The 25,414-nt window shown below is 43.8% G+C and overlaps 1 protein-coding gene and 1 long non-coding RNA gene across 23 annotated transcripts in view; one reads left to right on the forward strand and one right to left on the reverse strand.

Moving 5' to 3' along the window:
• The window catches only part of LOC117944352, a 21,458-nt gene extending 15,582 nt beyond the window's left edge, over positions 1–5,876 (forward strand). Inside the window, exon 3 of the long non-coding RNA XR_004656554.1 lies at positions 5,634–5,876. This is a non-coding gene — a long non-coding RNA (uncharacterized LOC117944352). The remainder of the gene's footprint in view (positions 1–5,633) is intronic.
• The window catches only part of arvcfb (ARVCF delta catenin family member b), a 207,133-nt gene that overhangs the window by 78,612 nt on the left and 103,107 nt on the right, over positions 1–25,414 (reverse strand). The gene's annotated exons all lie outside the window — the stretch shown is intronic.

Here is a 25,414-nt window from a genome sequence, read left to right on the forward strand (position 1 = left end):
CCCCCGGGACAGAATCACAACAAGAAAACTTCAGTTGGAGTTAAGAGAATGAGTCATCCCTGCAGTAAGTGTTTAATGTGTACAAATAGTACACCCATTGTTTTCATGTTGCAGTAATAGTGTAAGTGCTAAAAATAGCAAAGTGGAGGATCTAGTGTCAGGGCCAGGTAGTACTGACTGAAATGTGTCTGTAGCAGTGAGTAGAACAATGTCTTGGTCAGATTAAACTTAATCTTTGAACAGATTTTTGCGGATCAATTAACTTTTCAAGACTATATTTTATCCAAGCAAAGTTTATAATTTGACAATGACATATCTAGCAGGTTGATGTATTTTTTTTAAATGTCAACATAGAGTGCACTGGCGTCAGGAGTCACGTGACGTGACTGCTGACGCCAGTGCTGCTGCAGAGCATTTCCCAGCATGCACCTATAAGTTCCCATTGGGAGGTCATCCTCACTTCTCATTCTTTGCTGTGCTGAATTAGGTGTTTCTTTCTGGGTATTGATGAGGTCACAGCCTAGACACTAAATATTAACACTGTACATATTAACATAGTGATGCATACAAATTGAGCTGGCTGACTGAAGTAAAATACAGTTTCTGTTACTAGCCTTTACATCCGGAGCGGTTTGACCAAAGAATGAGTAAAGGGCAAAAGGAATCTGGTGTACTTTGATACCAGGTGATACAAGGTGTATAAAAATGTATTGAGTATGAACTCAGCCCAAGTAATACTTAGGACCAGTCTTTATGATGCAAATATCAGCTTTTGCATGTAAAATATTTCTAATTGAGCTGAAACTAGTGGAAGGGGTCAAAAGAGACATTGGCTCAATCCCATAGTCCGGACTAAATCACGGACTTTGGTGCGCGTTCTCGTAAATTCGTAAAGGCTTAGGGTCAAATTTCAAAGGGCGTGAGGGTTTGAGTACACACTTACCGAGTCCTTTCCCCCAGACGCCTCCCGATACGATATTATCACGATACCATATTATTGCAATTTTAACCATACTGCAATATGTATTGCAATTTAGAACCTTTTCTCCAACTTCTAATTTTTCCCAACTTCAAATGATATCCCCAAAAGAAAACTTAAAATGAAAATACCCAAACCGACAAGTTTCAGCAACATCTTTGTGAAATAACGTCGCCAAGGTAACATGTGATCTGGTGAAGTGCTGTCCCAATCCCATTTATATCTATCTGAGCCCATGTGGCCTCACACACTCACTCACTAAGCACCTGAGATCAATTACGGCTGTGAGTCTTTAGTCCTTGGTCCTCAGGGCTCACTTTGGGATTGGCCAATTGACAACTAGAAAGCCAATCATCTACAAGAAATTATTTCTACAAACAGCGCCACGTTTCCTGTTATTTCAGGTACAAATGAGGACAACTTTCCATCTCACTCCTACACCACCTCAGTGAGCAGAATTTAATTATTTGTCTCAGTCTGAACACAGTGGGGGGGGAGCCTGCGGTTACTTTGAGGTTGAGGCAACAGAACCTGTCAGATCGCCACCTGGTCATGCATACCGGCCTGATCAGAGTCACCTTCTTTCCTGATGCACACACACATGTACACACACACCCACACATGCAAGACATGCTCAGTCTTTGCCTGACCCCTGTGCAGTGACTAACAGGATTTCACTCCGGAGACATGCCAGCAATCATTACATGGCTCTTACACAATTAATCCCCTAGCAAAGATCGCCTGGCTAACCTTGGGTCGTCCAATCTCCCATCAGCCCCTTCTGTTTCTACCACCTGCCCTCTCTGCAGCTCTCCACGGCGTAGAATCACATGATGAAGTTCAATAGAGACTGAGCGAGGAAAAGGGAGCGCGTGAGAGCATAGTGCAGGAGGGTGACCCATCAAAATCCAACTGTGAACTACAGCTGTGTGATCCGAGCATCCAGCCAAAGCCAGGTTTGTTTGTGGAATGAAGCAGAGGCAAAGGGGAAGTCAAGTAGAGGAAGGGCAACTAAAGAGGCTGACAATGCGTGGCACAGGCCCAAAACAGCATGCTCTCGCAGCCTGAAAAGAAGGAAGGGCAGAGGTCCCAACTCTCTCAATGATTGGATGTCTGGCTGACTTGGTGTTGGGGGTTTGTGGTGGTGAACTTGCATATATGCTTTCATGTGTGTGTTTTGCTCACACAAACAAGCACACAAAGACACACAAATAACTGTAGGGGAGTAGGCCAAAGCCCTGATGATGCAGCCGGGCATGATGGGACCTTAATCTCTCCTTCTCTGGTGACTGATCCTGGGCCAAATCTGGACTTCTCTCCCTCTCTCATCTCTTTCACGCTTGGCTTCCTGGTTTCAGACGGCTCCATCATTTCCCACCCCATTCCTGCTTTTTCTACCTCTTCCATGAAACCTCCGCCTACTTACCCTCCACGCCACCCTCTGTCGACGCGCCCTTTTGTTCCTTTGCACGAGTGCCTAGACAAAACTCGAGTTAGCCAGACCGCTTGACAGGCTCAGACCCTAAAAGCCAGAAGCCATCTCCGGGCCTCACAACCAAACGCCCAGCCAAAAGGAAAAACCTGCAGTTAAAGCTTGATTGCTTCCCGACGGGGCACTGCGACCACATTTTCCCACTGCGAACCCACTACATAGCGACAGATGGAAACCCCAGCTCGACCCTTAGCAACATTCGACACCATCTTAATCTCTGGAATGGCTGATATGCCATTCTAATTGGCCCGGAGATGTTTTGAAACCTTGGGTAATTTTTAGCATATGCCATCAATTATTCGTTGTACATACAAACACACTCGCACACATGGAGTCACATACCACATGCGTTTCGCTCACAATTCAAGGCTTGGAGTGAACTTTGGAGTAAAGCATGCAGAAAGTCCCCTCGACATGGTATTGATGTTAGCACCCAGCAACTCGAGCAGCAGGAAGATAAATAAGCTGTGCAGATTTATCAGTAAGTAGCCAGAAAGACCGAAAGGGGATGAGGATTTTAAATACAAAACAAAAAGAGGAGAAACCACATGGAAGCCTGTAGAGTAAAACTAAAACAATGAGCCTTGGGGGGGGGGGGGGGGGGGGGGGGGGAGTTTGATTGTTTAGACAGTGGGTGCGGCCATGATAGAAACAGAGAAAAAGAAGAATCGAGCCCTTTAGAGGCAGATTAGCGCTAGCTGGGCATGGCGGACGGGTGGTGGGCGGAGTGCAGGTGGTGGTGGGTTTAAGTGATGGTGTAACTGGGTTTCTGGCGGGTGGGTTGTTTGCAGTACCCCTCTTGGCTGCCTCTGGATCACTGTCAGCATGACTCTGTCTGAGGACCGGTGATTGGAGGGAGGGATTGCAGTGTGTGGGGGAGGCTGTGAGACAGGCTTTGCCAGAAGCTCAGTTCATGTGAGGTCTACTGGAGATTTAGGGAGTTGGAAAAGGGACATATGTTCCACTTCCTTTCAGGCTACCAGTGCAACACTTATTGTCGCCCTGAAACCCTTTCTCCCAAAACTGTCTTGATACACAGCCGCAGTGTGTCCCATTTAACAGAAATGTACACCCCTCCCTCCATCTCTGGCTTTCTTTCTGTCTCTCTTGTGTAGACAACAGTAACGCCTGGGGCAGTTATAATGGAGGACTACTAACAGGCTTAGCTGGGTGCGCTCACTGTTTTAGGAATGACACTAAATGTCCTCCTCTGGGACTGTGGTGGCGGTGTGTGTAGGGGATTCTCTACAGGAAGAGGGCAGGATGTCACCAAAACAGGGCCTTATTTCTTAGGACAAGTCAAGAGTTCTCAAACTGTTTATGTCATGAACTCAAAAACAGACCTATTGAACTTGTTTGGCAAAATGTGTGCTTTTACTGATTTACTTCCAAACTGCATAAGTGTCTACACTGGCCCTAGGGAAGTAACAGAGCTTAGGCTGAAACGTGTGAATGCATTACCCCAATGTTCTCTAGTTTGGACATTTTGGAGCAAATTAAACTACTCCTCATCTTGACAGAAACCCCCATAACCTTCTGAAGGAGCCCCAGAACCCCAAGGCACATCCGCCATCACCACAATCCTGCTTGTTTCACACACTGATAACACCTCGCGGAGCTACTGCATTCCATCAAAGTAACTGCTACTTCTTTTCAAATATGCGCTCAGTCAAACGTGATGAACCCCCCTCTGGGGATATTTTTACGGCCTTGTGCCAAGCACCTGGTAAAGGATTGGGCTCATTTTGCGGGCAATAGCGTGGCGTCAGAGCCAGAGGCAGAGGACAAGCCGCGAGAACTGGCCGAGAAATCCCCGCCAATTTACTGCTCACCTCCAGTAGAGATAAGGTGAGGCTGGATGTGTAGTTGTCTCATAAAGGAGCCATTGTTCAGCTGGATAAATCTCTCAGGAGGCTTGAGATACAACCCTGTTACTTTATTTACTATTCTCTCTCTCTGTCAGATGAAAATAAATGTGATATTTCATCTACTCTGCCTTGCTCTGTTTAAAAGGCCTTGTGTAGGGTGTGTTTGAGTAATATGCATAGGAGCATACAATAGGGGTCTCATTTATAAAGATGGCATACGCACAAAACGGAATTTTGATTTGATTTATAGAAAACATACTTGACGGGAGAATGTGCGGCCCTCCACCTAAACTCCATGCGTAGTCACATTTTGGAGACAATGGGAATAGGCTCCGCAGATGGTCAGGTGGTGAAATAAAACGATTACTCGCAACATTTTCTCTCCATTTCATCGACGTCATCATGAAGATTAAATCCAGCAGTGTTATTTGCGCCCGTGCTGAGTAATAATTGTTTTATAAACACCTTGTAAAATCCAACTCAAATCTTAAATAAAAATTAGTTAATTAATCACAGAGAGCGCTACGGGGGTTGGGGTTGAAAGGATAGTGTGCTGTCAAGACTGACACCACGACTCTTAACCTTGGGGGAGGGGTGAAACGGAGGAGTTAACAGTGAGAGAAAAACTATCGCTTTTGTATAAAGTGGATGTGGTGCCATTGAGGAGAACCTCGGCTTAACTGCTTGTCTGTCTTAACACTACGTATATATCATCAAATGTCAAAGTCTGAAAATACAGCCATTAAGCTCTCACGCAATTGTTCCACTTAATGTCCTCGTTAGCGGTCCAATCGTTAGTACTGCTGGTGACCAAACCTGCATGAAGAAAAGTGGGTTTGCCTTTTAGTCTTCAAATTGTATCTCAGGGTGGGGGGGATACAACTAGTTGATTCTGTGATTATGGCAAGGCCATAAATACTGCGGTAACAACCCCCCCATGTGTAATGCTGTATGATGGCATTGCAGGAGGACTACACCAATGGAAGTATCAGGAGAGAAAAAAGCTTCAGGTGCCATGACGATGACTGGCTAATATGACGATTTTAATTCCCTAAAGCTGTGATCTTGGATCTACGGACCAAACTGGGTCCAGTAGAGAGGGCAAAGCCCCGGAACCGTGCCATCCCGGTCCAAATACTCGCAACTCTGGAGGCAAACTGCTGTTTCCTGAGTGAAATGGCAGAAAACTATGTGTTTTATGTACATATTACATTTACATATACATATTTTATTTACATATTATAATCTTCAACTTTATTGCTAAGGCTTGTTTGGATATAATAGATAGTTTTAGTAAATCTTATCATATAGGTCTGGTATATTGATGCTGTCCCTGAGTGACGTAACGCCTTCCGTTTTGGACTGTATTATTAATATAGGAAGTCTATAGATCTGGTTTCCCTACACTATGCAAGAATAGGCAACATTTTTAATTCATTTTGCAGCAATTCACAAACTTCTGAGAAGTCTTTTGCTTTTTCCCTGCCAGTCGTCATGATTTGGCGTGACGAAGAACAACTGCCAGCGTCATTAACGTACTGATGATTAGGTGCCTTGACTTTTTATGGTTAAAAACGGGCGTGTACAGGGCGGGAGGAGAGGCTGATTCACGTACGCACACTTGTGGGTAATCTGTGATTTAGAAAAGGAACATTGCTTACAGAAGTGCGTAGGCCATTTTTGGCTTTTGGGCCTACGTACACTTTTAGTAAGTATCCTATGCATTTATAAATTAGCCCCCAGGTCAGTGAGTGCCTCCATCTGGACGAAACAAATGCTAAAATAGAAGAACACTACATTTCTGATTTTAATTTAAAGCAGAGGTGCCCTTTTCTACTACCTTTTTCTTTTATATAAAGGGCCAAAAAATAAATCTTGTTAAATAATACCCTGATTCTTGGAATTAAAAGGGGGTCCTTGATTTAGAGCATTGTTTTTTCCCTTTTATTAAACCCCTGCCTCTTAGTAATGTCAACCTTTTTGTGTTTGTCTTTTGGGCATTTGTTCTCTGTAACTCTGTTTAAAGACGGCTGCAAAAGACCAATATGGACATCCAAATCATCTCACACATGACAGTTATATCAAACCATATGAATGATAAGCATATGAACATACACTGTAGTATTGATCAGTACATAGTATGTAACCACCTGTGACATCCTTCATGTCAGAAGAAGACCATGTTGACCGGCCCAAAACCTTTTTCTTGAAAAATCTTTCGCGCTTAACTTTCTGATGTCATTAAAGCCATCAATATAATGTTAACGTGACGATAAAGAAAAGCCTTGCGTCCACTAAACAGCTGTTTTCAGTTAGATAATGACAGAGGACAGGAGGCCTCTTTGGAGTCAGAGCTTACTGTTAAACACAACCACAGATCTGAACTCTGTGGGTCAACCAGAGTACACAGACACCATGCCCTGCACATCACTCCACACACAAAGACAGAGCTCCCTCTCCCCTTACAGAGTTGGAAGTGCAAAACGTATAAGTAAGCAGAAAGAGCAATTTTCATGACCAGGCTCATTATAGCAATAAAGTCAAGTAAGAGGGGCAGAAAGGCAATGCCTCTGTTTCCACTGCCTCTGGAAGAGGTAAACAGGGCTAGTTCGGGTCTGAACAGCTCCCGTATTGGTTTGCTACAGACGACATTGTGTTGCAGTTAAGATTCTTAATCAGAGATTAATGGGGCAACAAAAACTAACAGCTCATTTACAAGCTAATGGGAACAAGTCTACCTGATTTCCTTTGAATATTGAGTAGGAGAGATGTGGCCGCCGTGTGTGTGTGTGTGTGTGTGTGTGCGTGCGTGTGTGTTTGCAAGAGGCTGAGTGAGCGAGAGATTCGTTTAAGCTTACTTTCAAAGCTGCAAGCTGAACATGAATATTTAAGACTAGGCAGATATCTGAAACACAGTTTTGGTACCGTGCATTTTTTCCGCATGCTAAATTAGCAGAGAGTACATTTGGAGCATGAGCCACGGTATGAGAATAAATAGCCTCTTTGAAGCTGTGGCTCTTTCACTAAGAAGTGTGGATTTCATCCCAAACATTTGGTGGATGATTTAAAAAAATATCAGGAAAAACTGCATTTTGAATGATCAGGAGAGCGCTCTGGAGCGTCTACATTATACATTTAAAGTAAAGCCTTTTGGCTGGATCCAAACTGAGGAGGTGACTGCCAGCAGCGTTGCTGCATAAGAAGGACGGGCAAGTGGGTGGGTGGGGTCTTTGTTTGGATGGGTTGGGTACATTTAATTCACTGGCTAATAGAGCCATTCCCAAGCTCTGAAGAACTCCCCAAGGTGTTGGATATGAAAGAGCGTCTCTTGCTTCCACTCAAGTGTTGCCGCTTCTCAAATTTGGTTTCCGTGCCATGCACTATTCATGCTCCGGGTCTGTGTTGTGTTGCTTTGCAGGTGGTTAGGAGGAAAAGAAGGATTCAGATAAAATATGGATTATCTCCTCTCAGTGTCTGGCTAAGCCCCACTTAGCTGGAACCGCTGCTTTTCAATGTAGCTCCCCTCCCACTCAGCTGCAGGCCTAGCATCTGGCTGTTAACCCCCCCGCCCAGCCTTTAATCAACCACACACACACACACACACACACGCACATGCACGCACGCATGCACGCACACACCTCTATCCATCTCCCCCCGTGATAAAAAACCTCCCCCTCCCGTATCAGCTGCTGCTGTTCAGTGCTTTCTGTGCAAGAGGAAACGCTGACTTCTGAAGATTTAGGTATCCAGTAAACAGGATCTTGACCCCAAAGAGCCATTAGCTGGAAGAGGAGTGATGACAGCCTACAGCTCTTAACTGTCCTGTTATGTAATGGGTCAGGGTACTTTGGATGACATATATATTATCAAAATCCTGGTAATGACAAGACTCCCAACAGGAAGGAAATCGCAGCCCAACCCTTCAGAGCCCTCTGAACATCAGCCAAAAATAACCTGGACCGAAACCCACACAGCTCTCCACAGTCTGCTACTTGGCTTCTTGATATTACCTGCTCACACTATGGATTTACATTTAAGGATGATTCAGACAGGTTGTAATTTAGGAGTTCTTTCTGGCAGTTATGGCAAGTAACGATTCGGTTGTCAAAGGAATCTACAGTAGATGAAGAGGAAGAGAGTACAGACGTGTCTAGTGTACGATGTGACGTGATCAATTGAACAAGACTGTTCTAGCTTTTCTATTTTTCTCATTACTGGTGATAATTTATCAAAACTCATTGTGTTAATATTTTGTGAAAGCACCAATAGTCACACTACAATATCGCCACGATATCAACACTGAGGTATTAGGCACAAATATTGTGATATTTGATTTTTTGGAATGAGTAATGAAAACATTAAACCCCTGGAATCTTCTTAAGGACCTTTATGGATCCCTTTGAATTTATGTAAACAACAGTTATTATCATCCAACGCTTCAGCGAGTGCTTCAAGCTCGTCCATGACCTAAGGAAGCTACTGCACCTCCCTGTCTCCAGCTGTGATTAACGGGAACACTGAGGAGCGTGTGTGTTTTTTGTCTCTGTCAGACGAGGATGTCCGGTGCACACCAGTCATCTGATTACCCACAATTCTGATGCCGTGCAGTCATTCCAAATCAGGTTAGCCTCATCTCCCTCTCTTAATTGACCAAAATAGAGGTACTTCCCGGGTTGATATCAGCAAACTGGATGAAAGCTGAAACCAGGATACAGTACTGTATGTTACTCACTCTGGTGGTGGTTGTAAAGATCAGATTAGATGTATTTAACGACTAGTCGTATAGGTACTTTTCCAAATAATCTGCTAAAGTTCTTCTAAATGACACAGGTAACCTAACATTTGGAGTGGATAAATATAATCTCATAAAGGGCACTGCACATCAACTTTACACACTGTTATGAGTGTGAAACAGTTATCATACCAAGTCAATGACTGTGAAAACTCATAATGTTCTGCATAGAGTGAGTAAAGACCTGGGTCCATAACCCTGGGTACTTGTTTATCTTATCGCAATGGGAAAGGGCGTATTGTTGGCATTTCATTGTAAGCAATGTGGTAGCAGGGCAAACTGTATGCAGACAGGAAGGAAACAGGGGTGCTCTTTGCTTTCCTGCTGTCTGCCCACTGTGGAATCCAACCCCACCCTGGCAGGCTGAATTCATGAAGAAACAGGGGCTTCAGTAACTGGTACAGTTCTGCAGAAGTTATCCAATGATTCTTATTACTTTGCGTTTTTTAGACCTGGCAACACAGAATGAGATAATCCATAGTCCCAGGTGTCAGTGAGGATTAGTGAGGAGGGAGTATAGCTCCTGTTTTCGCTTCATTACCTTATAACAACTATAACTATAATTAAATAGCATCTAAACAAAACAAAAAGTCCAGAAAAATAATGATAAATTTGGCCTATTTTCTCCAAATTCCCAAACTGTATGGGTATGGTTATCTGCTGATCCCACTAATTAAGGTCCCTGACCAACACTCAACTCTCCTGTAAGAAAGTTAACATTAATGAGCCCTCCACAGACTTCCACTGTACAGCCAGGAAGGGCTGGGCGATGTACAGAAATTCAAATATCACGGTATTCTTGACCAAATACCTCAATGTTGATATTGTGACGATATTGTTTGGTTGACTTTAACAAAATGTTATTTACACAATGAGATTTTGATAAATATTCCACTCAAGGGGGAGCTGTGTGAATGCTTAAAATAGAATGGAGGGTGTGAGATGACAGCAGCCAGACCACGAAGAGAGCTTTTGTCAGAAGGGAGGTTCGGGTGGAGGAGGGGGAGGGGGGAGAGAGGGTGCATTCAAGAAGGCTTACTGCCGTGCGAGTTTTGCAGCATGTAAGTGGAGTCCTAAAATAACTCCCTACAATGACACATGTACTGTTTAAGCTTACACACACACACACACACACACACACACACACACACACACACACACACACACAAACACACACACACACACACACACACACACTTTATGGTTAGAGCAAGACTGGCAGGTAATTCTATCCAAACAGCATTTACAAAATCAAACCCTTAAATGTTCTAATGAAGTAAGAGTCATGGTGTGCTCACATGGAGGTGTGTTAGGAGCTCCTTAAAGCAGGGTGAGCAGCTTTCACTGCGGGTTTTACTGACCAAGACTGAGCAACATCACGCCTAACTGGTGTAATCTGCCTTGTCAAATGTAATCTTTTAGGATTATTATAATAATCGTAACAAATATCAGCGGTGGACAAGGCTGACTGGCCAATATCACATTTATAATCAAAGTCTAAATATATTGGCCCACACACTGATGTCCTCTCTTACAAGATATTTCAGTCAGCAGCTGCCAAACAGTAGGTCAGTGCTCTCTCCTCTCATGCACATAAAGCCATGTACCCAATAGAGTTACACACACACACACACACACACAGTACTTTTATTTGCGAGTATAAAAAAAAATACTGGACAGTGACAGCTTTTTCCAATAATCCTCCTTGAGAAAGAGCTGTAAGAAGCCAAGCTTTGGCAAAAGAAAAGCAGGCACACAATCAAAAGCAAATCTTTCTAAAAAAGGCAGATATGCAAGTTTCTCAAAAGGTCCTAGTCAGCTTTTCTCACAGGATTGCAGAGGTTACAAAAGCACTGCGAAGGAACTGACTTGGTGGACTGGAGACAGCATAAACTACAATACACGCTAACATCCTGTGCTTTTGTGGCCTTAGCATTGTCCTCTTCCTTTATGCCTCAGCAGGAATGTGAACTTCATACACAAAGGTGGTCTGTGACAACCTGCAAACCGTCTAGGAAACAACACTACCCGCTGACATATTGTATTCTGGAAGTGACATTCATATGGCAATACATGATGTGCATGAAAAGCTGTCTTTGAGTGAAGTTACAAAGACAAATCACTGTCCTTTCATTAAAATATCTGTGCGGTTGACTGCCAATAGACCATTTTTCCTACAAAGGATGGAGGATGTGGCTGCAGCAGGCTCACAGATAGCTCGCATACGGACATTTTTTCATGTTTAGAAATGACGCAACCGTCTGTAAACCAGTAACATTTCGGTTTTGCAAATTTGTGTGTGGTACTCTTCATTTCATTTCCATTTCTACACACCACATCTGACAGAGAAGTGTCCGTATGAGCTTTCTAGCATGGCATTCTAGTGGCACATGGCAGCTAGCAGCATGATCATGCTAACACAGACTACACAAAGCTTGCAGAGAAATGAACCTCATGTTGTGTGTTGTGTCCTAAACCATCAACAGGCAGCATGGGGTTAAAGCCCAGAAGCCCCGGTAGATGCTTGACTGTAGTTACTGAACAACAACATGGCCGTGCTGCGTTTGAACCCGGCAACAACGTAACATTGTGGTGAATAAACATGAGGCCAAACAGTAATAATCTCCTTTATGATACATAAAGGTGTGAGTAGGCCTGTAAAAATGATTACAAAGTTGTCTAATTGCAATTTTTTCATGTAATTGCGGTTTCTTTTTTTGACCGCAATTAGTCTCGCTTTGCCAGACATGATAATTAGATAATAGAGAGGCGGTGTTTACAGGCTGTGTTATTAAATTATCCGGGTCACATAACAGTGATATGACCAAAACATGTATCCTGGAATTCTTTAAAATCTTCATTTGTTTGAAAAAGTAATAAATACATTTGACGGAAAGAGGCAATTATCAGCAGTTATTTCAGAGACAATTTTACAGCAACATTTGGAATTATTACAGCTCTAGACGTGACTCACCTTATAAGTAACGTGATGTGACCCTAACATCAAACCCTGCCTGTTAGCCTAAACGTAGCCCTGTATAACTAGCGAACTGCTAACCGACGTGCTAACGCTTTATGCCATATAGAGCCGTATGCCAGTTTTTCGCTCAGGGATTACTTCAGTTACTACATTCTAGCATCTACCAAAAGCCCATACACACCAGTAGTGTTAGCATTACTAAAAGAACATTAGCACATATGAAATTCCTGCTGTTTGGCTCTTGAAAAAATACCGTCTCATTGGGGATATTACTTATAGTATCAATGTTAGAAATATTCACTAACACATACATTGAAAGACCTCACCAGTTTCTATGCAAAACAATCCACCATTGTGTTAAAACCATGGGTTTTGACAAAATCAAAAAAAGCACTTATAGCTAATTATGCACTCGGAGCTAACATGGAGGTTAGTTTCCTGGGATATTTACCATTTTCCAACCATTACTTTTTCAGTTTGTGCAGTATATGACACAAAAACTCTTTTCCTACTCCCTTCATTAACATTTTGGTTGAGTAATCACTCAATCTTTTAAATCTTCCAGTACATATCATGTCATGTCATTACACAGACCTGATTTCTTTAAAAGTCAGTTCCTGTCTAAACCCTTCACAGCCACATGAGTCAGAGGGTTTGGCATCAGAGCCGGCAGGCGGTGTTTCTGCGCCACTCGCGTGCCCTCGCTCAACACCTGACTTCTCTGGTCTGCATCAGCTCTGCCACGCAGGCGGCTCTTTAATCCAAACCCGTTTGTGCTTGACAGCTGAGTTTGGAAAGGGACTCACACACCAACTCATCTACCTGAGACATCCTCAGATTTCACTGCAATTACTCCGAGCATCTGCACACTATCCAGGCTGCACCCACCTGAGCACTGTGGAGCATCGCCCTCTCACTAAGACGTGCAGGGCTGCGGGCTCGTTCCCACTGCCATGGCAATTCCAGTAAATAAATATGATATGTAATAATTGTTTCACCTAACTCGGGACTCCGGATGCACCATCATTTCATTAAGCTGACATTCTGACTGAGACAAAGACAGACAAGACAGGGGCCATGAGCCTTGCATGCCAAGAGTGTTTGGACAGGTAGCAGGCAGACACCATCCAACAACAAAATGGACACTCAATCTTTTCTTGGATCCCTGGAAATATTGTGTTTTACTCTTCAATCAGAGCAGATTTTACATCTAACCACTAAACCGCTGTCAACAGATCGACTGCTCGCCGGAATGCCCCAGTCATGGTGCATATTTCATATGAAGCCTATTGTTGTCCGCCCCACCGGGGCCTCAGCAAATGGCCCAATGAGAGAGAAAACACTGGAGTGGATTCCACAGACCAAAGCCCATTAGTCCACCGGCCTCAGGAAGGAACGAGGCAATATCTCAAAATGATGAAAACAACTTTTTCAGGCCAGTGATGCAGCGAACAAAGACTGAAGAAGGATGATTTCGGAAGACCTCCGCTAAACCTGAGGAATGTATCAAACAGGGAACAGCCTGTTCCAGATTATGATTCATGGATGCAAAGAGAAACTGTATGCTACAACACCACAAATGACTTTCCACGCTCTGGAAAAGAAAGCCATGACTCTAACGGTTTACACTGCTTCGTGTAACAAGAAGCCAACAGACCTCCACCCTAAGAGCCTCAAAAACACAAACACAACACAACACAAATAACTCTTCCAGATTTGATGCCCACACAAACAACATCTCACAACAAGAGGGATGCCATACCCCATAACCTGCAGTCCTCTGTGTTGACTCAACGCTGTACCACAAACAGAAGTCATGTTTAACTGGGTCATGGAAAAGCAACGTTTTCTCCCACAAACAACAAATATGTCACCAACTCGATAATGAAACTATAAAAACTACTGTATGCTGCTAAAAAGAATGCAGAAAACCTATAACTAATAACTAAACTCAGGTTCAATTAAAAACATTCTAATTTTAATGTAAAGGTAAATAGTTTACTTTAAAAGATATAAAACAAAAGTGATATATAAAATAATAAATACATATTTAAAAGTCTGATGGAAGAGATACAACATTCCTCTGGGACTCAAAACTAATCACTTTGCACAATCAAGATGTGGATTTGAAAAAGATGAGTAACGCCATTGTTCTGACCCATTTCACCCCACTTTAAATGCCTATCACCAGCTGGGGAAAGAAGCCAAACTAGAGAAGAGGACATCGGCTAGGAAAGCAGGCAGACTTGAATCACCAGCAGCCATTGAGCGAGTCAGTGAAGGACCTCTCGGAAGAAACACTAGGCTGCCTGGCAGTGCTTCACACCACAGAGACAGGGCTATGATATTTGGCACATAACTACTTTACCTCAGCAGAGGAGACCCAGAATCAGCCAAGGCCACAAATCAGAAACACTACCAGCACACCCAACTCTGCTCTGTCTCCCGTGCTAGATGCAGGACCTGTGCAAAGCATTACATTTTAAATGTCTCTCCTGCCACTTTCGAACATTCAGTGGCTACAAAATGCAATACAGACAGCGGAAGAAATGGGGCTGAGAGGAGCTAAAACTACAAACCTAAAGAGGAGGGTCCAACAACCAACAACATGGACACGGTAGATTTAGGTGTGTGCATGTGCATGTTTTAAACGTTAAAGGGATTCAGGGGCGCAACAAATGCCACTTCTAGACTGCACGCCAAAAGAGAACCCACATGGTGAGTGGTGACTGCTATTTTCTCCTGAAAAACAAGGGCTACAAATTCCTAACATGTTGCGGGGATTAGAGAGCAATTCTGTGGAATTCCAAACCCCATATGGTGACAAGGTGCTCACATCTCTCCCTATTAGAGGTTGGCTTTTCTTGCCAGGAGATCCAGCACTTGTTCTAACGCCAAAATAAAGATTAAGCACCAGGGGGGCGCAAAGAGAAGGCATGCAGTGCTAAGAGAAATAATGCTTGGTGTGGTCCGAATTAGTAAACCTCCTCTCATTGGCTGTTAGTTAGAGTAGGCCCCGGACTGTTAAGTAGGTGTCCGTCAAATGGACCATGACTCATTTAGTGTATTAGACCACTGCTGTTCCGGTTTCCCAAATCACCTCTATAGACATGTGGGACAACACACAATGACTCAGCCCTTGGACACTTTCAATGAAAAGATTGTGGCATTTTTGATTCAATCCACAATGAATCCAGGGAATGAGCAATAAAAGTAGCTCCTATTATGCAAATCTCTGGAGTTTTACCGAAAAAACCTCCACCCTGACTGCAATCTGTAGAGGACCTCTTACCTGTGTGAGTGCTCAGCGATGTCAAAGAGGATTAGCAGGTATGATCGAGTGTTTGCAGCCAGCAACGGTAATGGCATCACCAATCCCCCCCCCACGCCCAATTGAGGCTTTCTGAAGTAACATCAAAACAGATTCTCTGCACATTCAGCTTGAATTAGGTTGTCACAATCTGAGAAATTAGTCTCTGTCTGAGTGCTTGGTTGTCATATTTGATCACACCCGTTGTTTCACTAGACCAGCCAGGTGACAAACACAAAAACAGCCCCAGCAGACATCAAGCTGAAACGCTATCTATGCAGGATCCCAGTTTGACATCAGATGGCTTGAAAGAGACATGAAGGAGATCTCGTACCTGCAGGCCCACAGCCTCCTGATCAAGGCTGCCCTGCGTGTTCAAGCCGAGATATTCGAGAGAGAGAGAACAGCGCTGACTGATTGGAACTCCAACAGCCTCATTAGCGAGGCACGTTCCAGAGGCATGCAACAATTAACGGCGCTTGTTCTGCCAGGGAGGGCCTAAAGGATCCACAAGCAGCCAAACGCTCATCACTCAAAGCGGCCAAGCTGTAACCCAAAGCCAGAAAATGCAACTTCAAGAGAGAAAATCCTCCATATAAACATAAGATCATATGGACCACAGTGATTCTGCTGCACATTCATAATTGCTTCATTATGAAAACTTGCTTAAAGGCAACCCAAAAACAATATTCTAATTCCATTGAAAAGAAAGCTGCACTTTTTGGACCTACTGTGACAGCAGTGAGAACTAGAAGAAAACTACGCACATCCTTCTGAATATGCATGACAACGACGGAAGGATTATAGTTTTCTTAAATAAATCACCAAAGGAACATTAATCCAGTATGGATGTATCTTATATCACCTTAGTTCACAGGGGACAGAAATGTGTCCAGTCACAGTGGGAATGGCAGATTTCTCTTGGCTATACATTTTGGGTTTTTCTCACATGCTCCTCTGAGAGCGAACAGGAGCTACAGCGCTACAGAGAGGCTGACCCACTTCAGAACCTCACTGCACAATACTGCAGTGCTGCCAAAGTGCTTGCAAAGTTCACTGCCAAATGTGCACAGAACACAGGAATTCATACATAGAAGTATCTGTAACATTTACTCAGCATCTACAATGCGCACCAACTCAGAAACATGATAACAGTCTGTATAGTAAACACCAAAGAAACCTAGTTTTAAACACTTTCTTGCAGGCATCGGCTCCTCCCTGGAGAGGTCCTCTGCAGTGAAAAGGCAGAGAAAAAAGTCTTTCTCTGCAGCACCTGCACACCTATGCACCCTTCAAACCCAAAAGAGGGCAAGCCGAACATAATATGCAGTATGTAGTATTAATAGAGCATGATTTTTAAACAAACCTCAGAGACATCAGGTGCAGTGCAATGGCACCCGGTAGCCATGTTTTTGGAACCTAAACTCTCTGGAAAAGAGAGTATTCAAAGTAGTGAGGACCTCTCAAAGTGCACAGCTGTGCAAAAGGGTTAGGGGATGAAAGGGCATGAGAGCTGGGCTAAGAGGAAAAATTAATCAAGTTGTTGGTGTGTGTTGGATAGAGAAGAAGGCGGCTTGTTTGCCACAGAGCCTGCAGTACAGCACGGCAGCAGCTTGTGGCTTGGCCGCTCCAGGGTCTGAGGGCTGGGGACATCATGCCAGTCCTGCTGCCTGCAAGCCTCAGATTGCAGAGCGTGGATGGAGGCCTGTAATTTCAGATTGGTCTCTGTGCATGTGCCCACTGTGATTTTCACACCACAACGTGGCAGGGGACACAATAACTTCCCCTTTGAAGGCCGTGCCACCGATTTAGTATCCAAGTCCCTGCTGTGATGACCATATTTCAGGAAGACTGGTTGGAATAATTCAGGACCCTTTGGAGAATGCAGGCAATTTGTCACTGCTAATTTAGCAGAACATGCACATTTGCATATTCATCATTTGTAAAGCTGTAGCCATGCAAATAAATACATCAGTAATTAATTATTAAGGGCTGAACCCCACAATGTTTTTTAATCAATTTATCAGGCTTAAACCATTGGTAATACAGTCAAATTGATAAATTTACCATGGTTAGGTTACAGCTGTTACTCTAGCAGGGAGAAAGTTTGAAATTATGTGGTTGACGATGCCAATGGTGTACATTGCGCTTTCATCCTAAAAGATGACTATATACAGTAAAGAGCCATTCAATCACAATTTTTTGCAATAATACTCAATATTCACAATCATGTCATCCTGTTGGTAGTTGAACTAGATGAATATCTTGTGATATTAGATAGAGATTATCCAACTGCGCCTGTGGCATCCCTGGTTCAATCAATGTGCAGCTCAATGATAATATTGGATTTAATTTATAATTTATACTCTTCATTGATTGAAATTACAATTTACACTCTGTTGTTATAACACACTACACATAGGCCTGAAATACACACACACGCACTAATGGAGAGATGTCAGAGTGAGTGGGCTGCAACTGCTGAACAGGCACCCTGAGCGGTTGAGGGGGGTTTGGTGCCTTGCTCAAGAGCACCTTGGGAGTGCCCAGGAGGTGAACTGGCACCTCTCCAGCTACCAGTCCACACTCCGGGTTCCCAACCCAACTTCCTATTAAGTGAGCTACTGCCAACCCCTTACAAGATTTTCAATAATTGTGATGCTGTACATTGATTTGTTAGGTATTTTATTCACTGGATCAGCAAGTGTTTCCATTTGATTGACACATTCATAAAACGTTTCCTAGAATTTGCTACTTAATTGGATAAGGCCAGATCAGGGGATGATCTGGTGGCCAGGCACCTGCGAGACCTTGTTGGGCTCGGGGACACCATGGATAACATTGGCCCTTCTGCTTTGTGGACTGTAGGTCTAAGGGTTTGTTGTGTTGTCAGCAAGCAAAGGCAGGGGCCTTTACCTGTTGACACCTGACAACTGAAAGGGGGCATGGGAAGTTTGTGGAGTGTACAATGCGCTTACACACATGTGTGTCAGGATACTGTACACTACTGTTCTATATGCAAGCATTGTTTCTCAAAAAGCAACAATTTTATCACAGTTGCTTCCAAGATTGAGACATTATCGCTACCATACCTCAGCTACTTCAGCTGTCTAAATGTTGTGACCAATGTGTCACAGCTCGCAGCTCTTTAATGTGCCTTGCACTTAGGACCACAGAGCTTACAGTAAATTCTCCTTTCCCCCGTAACATTTTTCCCTGTACTGTAGACGGTGCCATCTGAGTTCATTTCTGAAAGTAATTTTCAAAGGCAGTAAAGCTTTCACTTCCATCACCATTAGCAGTACAAGACCATAATAAGGCCTTGTTAAATTCATAACATGAGTGGCGTGAGAACATGAAGGATCAAGAAACGGGTGCAGTCAGTAGGGTCTCCCGTGACTTCTGGCTCACCGGTAAGTGACGCTTATGCACTGCACAAGGAGGGCATTGATACCTGCTCCGCTGGCCAGTCACAGACTCCAGCAGCCTACATTAACACCCGTGTTTCAGAGACATTATTCTTCCAGGACTGTGCATAAGTGACACAGACATAACAGTGGGGGTGGATTATGGCGTGTAGCAGACTGAGAATGAGTGCTCCTATCTGAGTATTCAAGTCTGGAATGTAGCTGCTCCATGACCCCAAAAACACTCCCTGTGTTCCCTTGTGGCCTGAACAACAGAGGCTGCAGCTGGCCACTCCTTCACAGGAACCCCCCCCCCCCCACACACACACACACACACACACACACTCAGAGCCGGATTCAAGAGAGAAAGAGCAAAACAGGCGAAGAGTGGGTTTTATTGGATTAAGTCTCTCTTAACTGTTCTAGAATATGGTGGAAAGAATTCAGGAACTCAAGGAGGTCTGTGTCAACAACAGGCCTTGTTTGCTTAACTTTTGAGATCTTTGCAGGGTTTAGTGCACTCTTTTCCACACATCCTACATCTGAGGAGGTAAAAATGACAAAAAGCATGACTTAGTACGGCTGCTGACCAACCACGGTGTTCAAGAGAGACCCTCATTGAATCTCTAAGGATCCAGCAAAACAGCTTGGTAACCAACGGCAACTTAAAACAGCCATGGGGAATTAAATACCCATGTGAGGTTTAATGGTGATGGCAGTCAAAGGTCCAGTTAGGAAAAGAGAACATCACGGAGTATGTTTTGAAGGTAATACTTGCAATATCAATCTTCAGAGCTGTATTTTGTCTTCCACAAAGTCTACAAGCACAGATAAAAAAAGAACCACCGGCAGCCAGACAGAGGTTGGAGCTATTTATGTCGCTGTCTGCCTTTGAGACTTGAAAGCACTAATAATGGAAAACGGTGTGTTCTAGTGGACTAATGTGTGACTAATGTACCTGCGTCAAGAGGTCCTGACTGTCCCTTCTCTCAGACACTGGCAGTTATCTAATAGAAGCAAAAATGCCATTTACGCTGCTTAAATGTGCAATATTACATTTAAACATCAATAACAAATTAATTCTGATAGCAGAGTATAATGGCTGTGTAAAAATGGGACCACTATTCAGAAAACAGGTTTGTTTTGTTTCCCCAGGTCTGATTTCCCGCTAATCATGCAGGATTGAGTTACAGCAACTCGTGCTGTGTTTCATGTCTAGTGAGGCTCTACTGGCCTGCGATTAAATCCCAACACAACCTTTTCTCTCCAACTTTCAGCTGCCCCCCCCTTCAGAAAAAGAACACATAGCTATGATTTGTCGTATTACTAAACTAAAAGCTGGCTTGACTGGAGCAACAGGATCCCGGCAGCTCTAAAAGCCTTCAGCACAGGGCCAGGATTGTACATTCTCTACACTCAACCCAGTGCAGAGTGTTGAGTCCAGCACCTTCCGCGGATGGCTGGCACCTGTCCCTTCCTATCCACAGACCTGGTTGGCACAGATCAACACTGCACCGCGCTCCACTTAACAGCCTATTACACATTCCAAACAAATTAAATATGAGGGGGTGGGATGGGGCGAGGTAGTATTTTCATGGAGCCCCGGCAGTCAGAGCAGGCCACGCATGCGGTAGAGGTTCATTAGACAGCTCAATAGAGCCTGGTGGAATGTGCGAGGAGGTGCATCACTCTATTGTTCACTGGTGGCTCCTCTGGGAAACAGATGAGCACATATCAAGAGAAGATGAGGAGATGAGTAACAATGCTGTGCCATCACATGTAATGGCATACGACAGCCAGCCCTGTGTCTGGATGCCTCTATTGTAGAGGCCATTGAACTGTACAAACTTGTAGAAAGCAAGGAACTCGTTTATCTTTTCCAGTTTAGAAGGTTCTGTGCCTGGTTTGGCTGAACTCTTGCCACTGGTTAGCATAATGTGTGTGTTTGTGTGGAGGCAGCCTTTGGACCGGAGCCGTGGCGGCTACAGCGGAGGCCGCGTGTAGCAGGGGCCGTTGTGGTCCCAAGGCCGGTCATCTTACAGCGGTTTGGACATTCCCTCTCACTCTTTCCCTCTCTATCATTCTCTTTTATTTTTCTCCCTGGATCCGAGCCATCAGCCATAACAGTCACTATTGTACGTTGCGAGGTGAAGGGCAGCATTCTAATCAGATGCCGGATCAGTGCACTTCAACCGCCAGCGGGTCACTAACAGCCAGTCCTCACTTCAAACTCCCTGCGGGCTTTGTGACTGAGCTCTAAGTAAGAAAAACATGCATCTAACACACTGCTTTTTCAAATACAATGGAACACTGTAAGCCTTTTGTTAAAAAAATAAATAAAATACAACAAGCACTAGACGCCAGTCAACAGAGTCACAATAAAAAAAAAGAAAATACATCTGAATTATATGATTCAATACGTCGGCATTGCAATTATGAGTTTCTCACCTATTTGACTACAATTGCTGATGATTGTTATCTGTAGTGAGCAAATAGACTTCATATCTATCAATGTACAACGCACGTCATACACCTCTGCCGGTTTGTGACAGCATCAGTGTGTTGAACCATAATTATGTTTAATAAAAGTTGAAGTCAGTGAAACATATCTGTAGCTGGTAGCTTCAATCAAAAAAAATCTTTTAATGTTTTCAGTTTTGGAAAAACCCCAAAAGACTGTGATGACTCGGTAGAGCAGTTAAACTAAAGAAAGCGGAGACGCCTCATGCAAGCTCCTCGCACCGCCACATGTCAGCGTAATCTGAATGGTCAGCCGGCACTGATAGAGCCCCACTAAAGAGCTGTCAGGGGGAATCTTTAATCCCAAAAGGCAGCATGAGACAGATGGTTTGATGATGGAGGATCGATGCTTTCGGCGGCATCCCGACTGCTGCTAGTGGCCGGCACAGAGGCAGGAAGTGGGCTAATCCCTCAAAAGAAAGTTCCAGACTAAACACGCAAGAAGAGCCTGGGCCATCTCCCCCACTGCTGCACTGCATGTACTGCCTAATACATTCTGGATACTACCAGAGGGGGTTAAAAAGAGAAAGGGAGAAGTAGGAACGTGTTTGTTCTGGTGTTTCTGGTTGAAGGAAGCTTTATGAGGACTTTGACCTTCCCCCTCAGGGCCCCTCTAAGAGGTCCCCAGCTGCAGGTCAGAGGGGTGGGGCCTATAAAAACTATACATAACTGTTAAAGAAGCTCCAGTTCTTTTTAAGGCCCCAGAACCAGACCCCTCTCTGTCTGAAGGTCTGGGTGGCAGCAGTGTTTCCAGCAAGGAGTGCAGGAAGAGAGGGAAAATGGAGGAAGGAATAGAACAAAAGAACTTCCCCTGAACACTCTTCCTGGACTTTTTATGGTCTTAGGTTCCATTCAAAACAAATGGCACGTCTGACGTTAACTAATCCATTAATCATATCTTGAGTACTGTTTATGTTCCTGCAGTCTTATGCACTTGAACGAATGTCTTCAACCCTGAAGGACAATGAAATCTTTACCATCAATATAGTACTGTGACAGTTACTGGCCAGCCTGGGCATCAAATTCAGTCACAGCACTATTCATCAACACTCTTTTCACCAGCTGTTTTCTGTGGTACAGATGCTGGAAAAAAATGAATTTGCAGCCCATGGTGTCATTAATCACTGGCTTTAAGGACCACCAGGGTCCTTAGTGGTCCATGTTGCTGCCCAAAGAACTGTCACATCTGCAGCTTTAACCACGGTCGCTGCAGGAGAGCCGATTACAGTAATGACACATGCAAACACACACAATGTATATGCACCAGACAAATTATCCTGTGTATGTGTAATATCATACACATGCTGTACACAAACACAGGAAAATGTGACAGCACATTGGGTCCTTTAGAAGAAAAAGTTGTTTTCTTCTTTAGTGATGCTGAGTCAACTCCTGTATAAAACTGCTTTAAATATGTTCAATAACTCACTATTTTCACCATGATTAGCACCACAGACATATTTCAACTGATCATGGTTTCATCCACTCCAGGAGAGTGGTGTTTATATCTCTTAAATTAGAGCCTCAGGTTGCATTATAACCAAATTGTTGCCATTATGTAAGCACACCACAATCAGGATATGATTATTAGATTAATGTTGTCACTACAACAATTAAGAGCCCTAATGTGGCAACGAGCACAGCTTTCTTTAAAGTGCAACTAGTTCTACTTCCCCGACTTCCCAGTCAGTCTTTGTGACTGAGCGTCTCCTGCTTCCTCTGAGGCAAGTGGCTTTGTTATCTGCCAGATCAAAAACATGGATCTGGTTGCCAGCTTCCAGCAGCACGGATAGAAAGGTGTTTATTGGAAAGAGCCAGGGAAACCATGGATCCCACTCCCTACCCGGGCCGTAGCCTGCAGACAAACAATGAGTAAATAAGCCAGGGATCCAATCATGTTCCTCTGTAGCATCCTGTGTCTGTGTGTGTGTCTATCTATGTGTGTGTTGAAGAAAGAGTGGGCTGACAGCGTGTCTATCCTTCACCTCTGGTGGATTTAATGTGTTTGGCAGCGGGAAAAGCACAAAACACTCAATCAGCCAAGTAGTCATTAATAAGTGATTGGACATTATTATACAAAATGTAACCCAGGGAAGCACAATGGAATGTTTTCAAGGTTGTGCATGAAATATATCATGCATGCATACAGGATTCCTACTGTATGAACCCTGAACGCATTTTTGATAAGCGGCACGCCGTGGAGCTGAATAGGTAAACAAAGAAACAACCATCTCTAGCAAGATAATAAGCTGCCATCTCATTAATGCGCTGCTTCTTCTCCCAGAGCCGTTTCCAAACATGGCAGTATCAAAGCATACGTCTCCACCATCCCTCGTCGCCCCCACTCCAGTCTTCCACTGCCACTCACCTTTTTTAATTCCATCAGCGTGATGCTGAAAGCAGGAAGAGCATTATGGTCCTCGCCAGTGGTCGAACAGTGAGTGAGCGAGTGCACAGCGGTCACACTGTCAGCTAGCCAACGGGATGGGAAAGGAGAGGGGGGGGGGGGGGGGGGGGGGGGGGGGTTGGGTGGCATAGTCCCCAAATGGTCCACAGAACACAACCACAGAGTAAAGACCACAAATTATTTTGTGGTTTTATGCCACATGGTGGCGCAGTTGTCTGATATAGTGTTGCATCAGAAAATTAAAAAAAAAAAGTAAACCAAACTGTCTATAATATAATTATCATAATTGTAGCATACGTTTTAGCATAGTACTATGTACGACTATCACAACAGGCTATATCAAATAGGGGTGCACTAATTATTTTTATTTTCATATACTTTTTTATATTAACTGGTTTAGAGATAAAACGATGGATAATTTATTAATAAGGGAACTCATCCAAAATTCACTCGCTCACACGTCTTCTCAAATGTGAATATTTGCTGGTTTTCTTCATCCCCTATGATTATTGACAGAAGACCTTTGGGTCTAAGACAGCTGGTCGGACAAAACAAGCAGTGTAAATGTGTCAATTTTGATACTGGGAAATTGTGAGGAGTATTTTTTTACTGTTTTCTGAACAGAATATGAATGAATCAAGAAAATATTCTGCCGATTGGTTGTAAACACAATCATTACTTGCTACCCTAAATAGTTCATTTGTACGTCTAAAAAAACATCAACAAAATAATTAGATTTTCAATACATAAAACCTAGAGAAACACAGCCAATCCTTCCATTTTAGAAGGTGGGGGCCGAATTATTTGGCACTTTGCTTGATATGTCATTTGAGGATAGGAGATTGCAGCAAACAATTTATTTACTTTCAAACAATCTGAAATTCAAATGTATTAAACCCAATGAGGTGATGAACAACTTGACATTGAGAATGACATAATACCATGCATGATATGGCTTTAAACACATCTGTATTTACAAGTGATTTGACTGAGTTCTTATATGCTGAACGAAGGAGCATATACATGTAGTGTGCTGATGGGGGGGCAGTGTGGATGACGAGGGGTGGTCATGTGGAGGCACATATATACGGTCTCAGCTGTTCACATGTAAATACAGTTCAGGTTACTAAGAACCAAAAACGGGCCCCCATTGACAGGGCGGCAGGCAGGCGGCTTTCGGGTAGCTTCTGATCAGGGAAGCCATGGGACTGGTATGGATAACATGGGGGGTATGGGCAGGCTGTGTGGTGGGAAGGCCATCTGGTATCACCAGTCACCTTCCACCCTATGATCATGACTCTTCCAAGATCCCCTCGCCTCAAAAACACAACAGCACTCATGGCCCACCCCCCTTCTCCTATCCTGCACCCAAGCCCCTTGCAGGCTCCACAGCCATGTCACTGGCATTATTCTTGGATGACCTCCACTCCCCAAACAACACCACTCCTCATGCTCTACAAGTCTTCAAATATTGAGCTGTACAACATCTTCTGCTGTCACAAATGACGAGCCTGAGGAGAGAAATGGAACAGAATATGCAAGGACCGTCAAGCTGTCATACAAAAACGCCGCAGAAAAAAAGAAGATGGAGAGAAAGTTTGATGGATTTTTAGTTTCGTAAAGAAAGTAAACCGCATCGGGGGGGGGGGGGGGGGGGGG

Source organism: Etheostoma cragini, chromosome 5 (assembly GCF_013103735.1).
Source record: "Etheostoma cragini isolate CJK2018 chromosome 5, CSU_Ecrag_1.0, whole genome shotgun sequence".
Lineage (NCBI taxonomy): Eukaryota > Metazoa > Chordata > Actinopteri > Perciformes > Percidae > Etheostoma > Etheostoma cragini.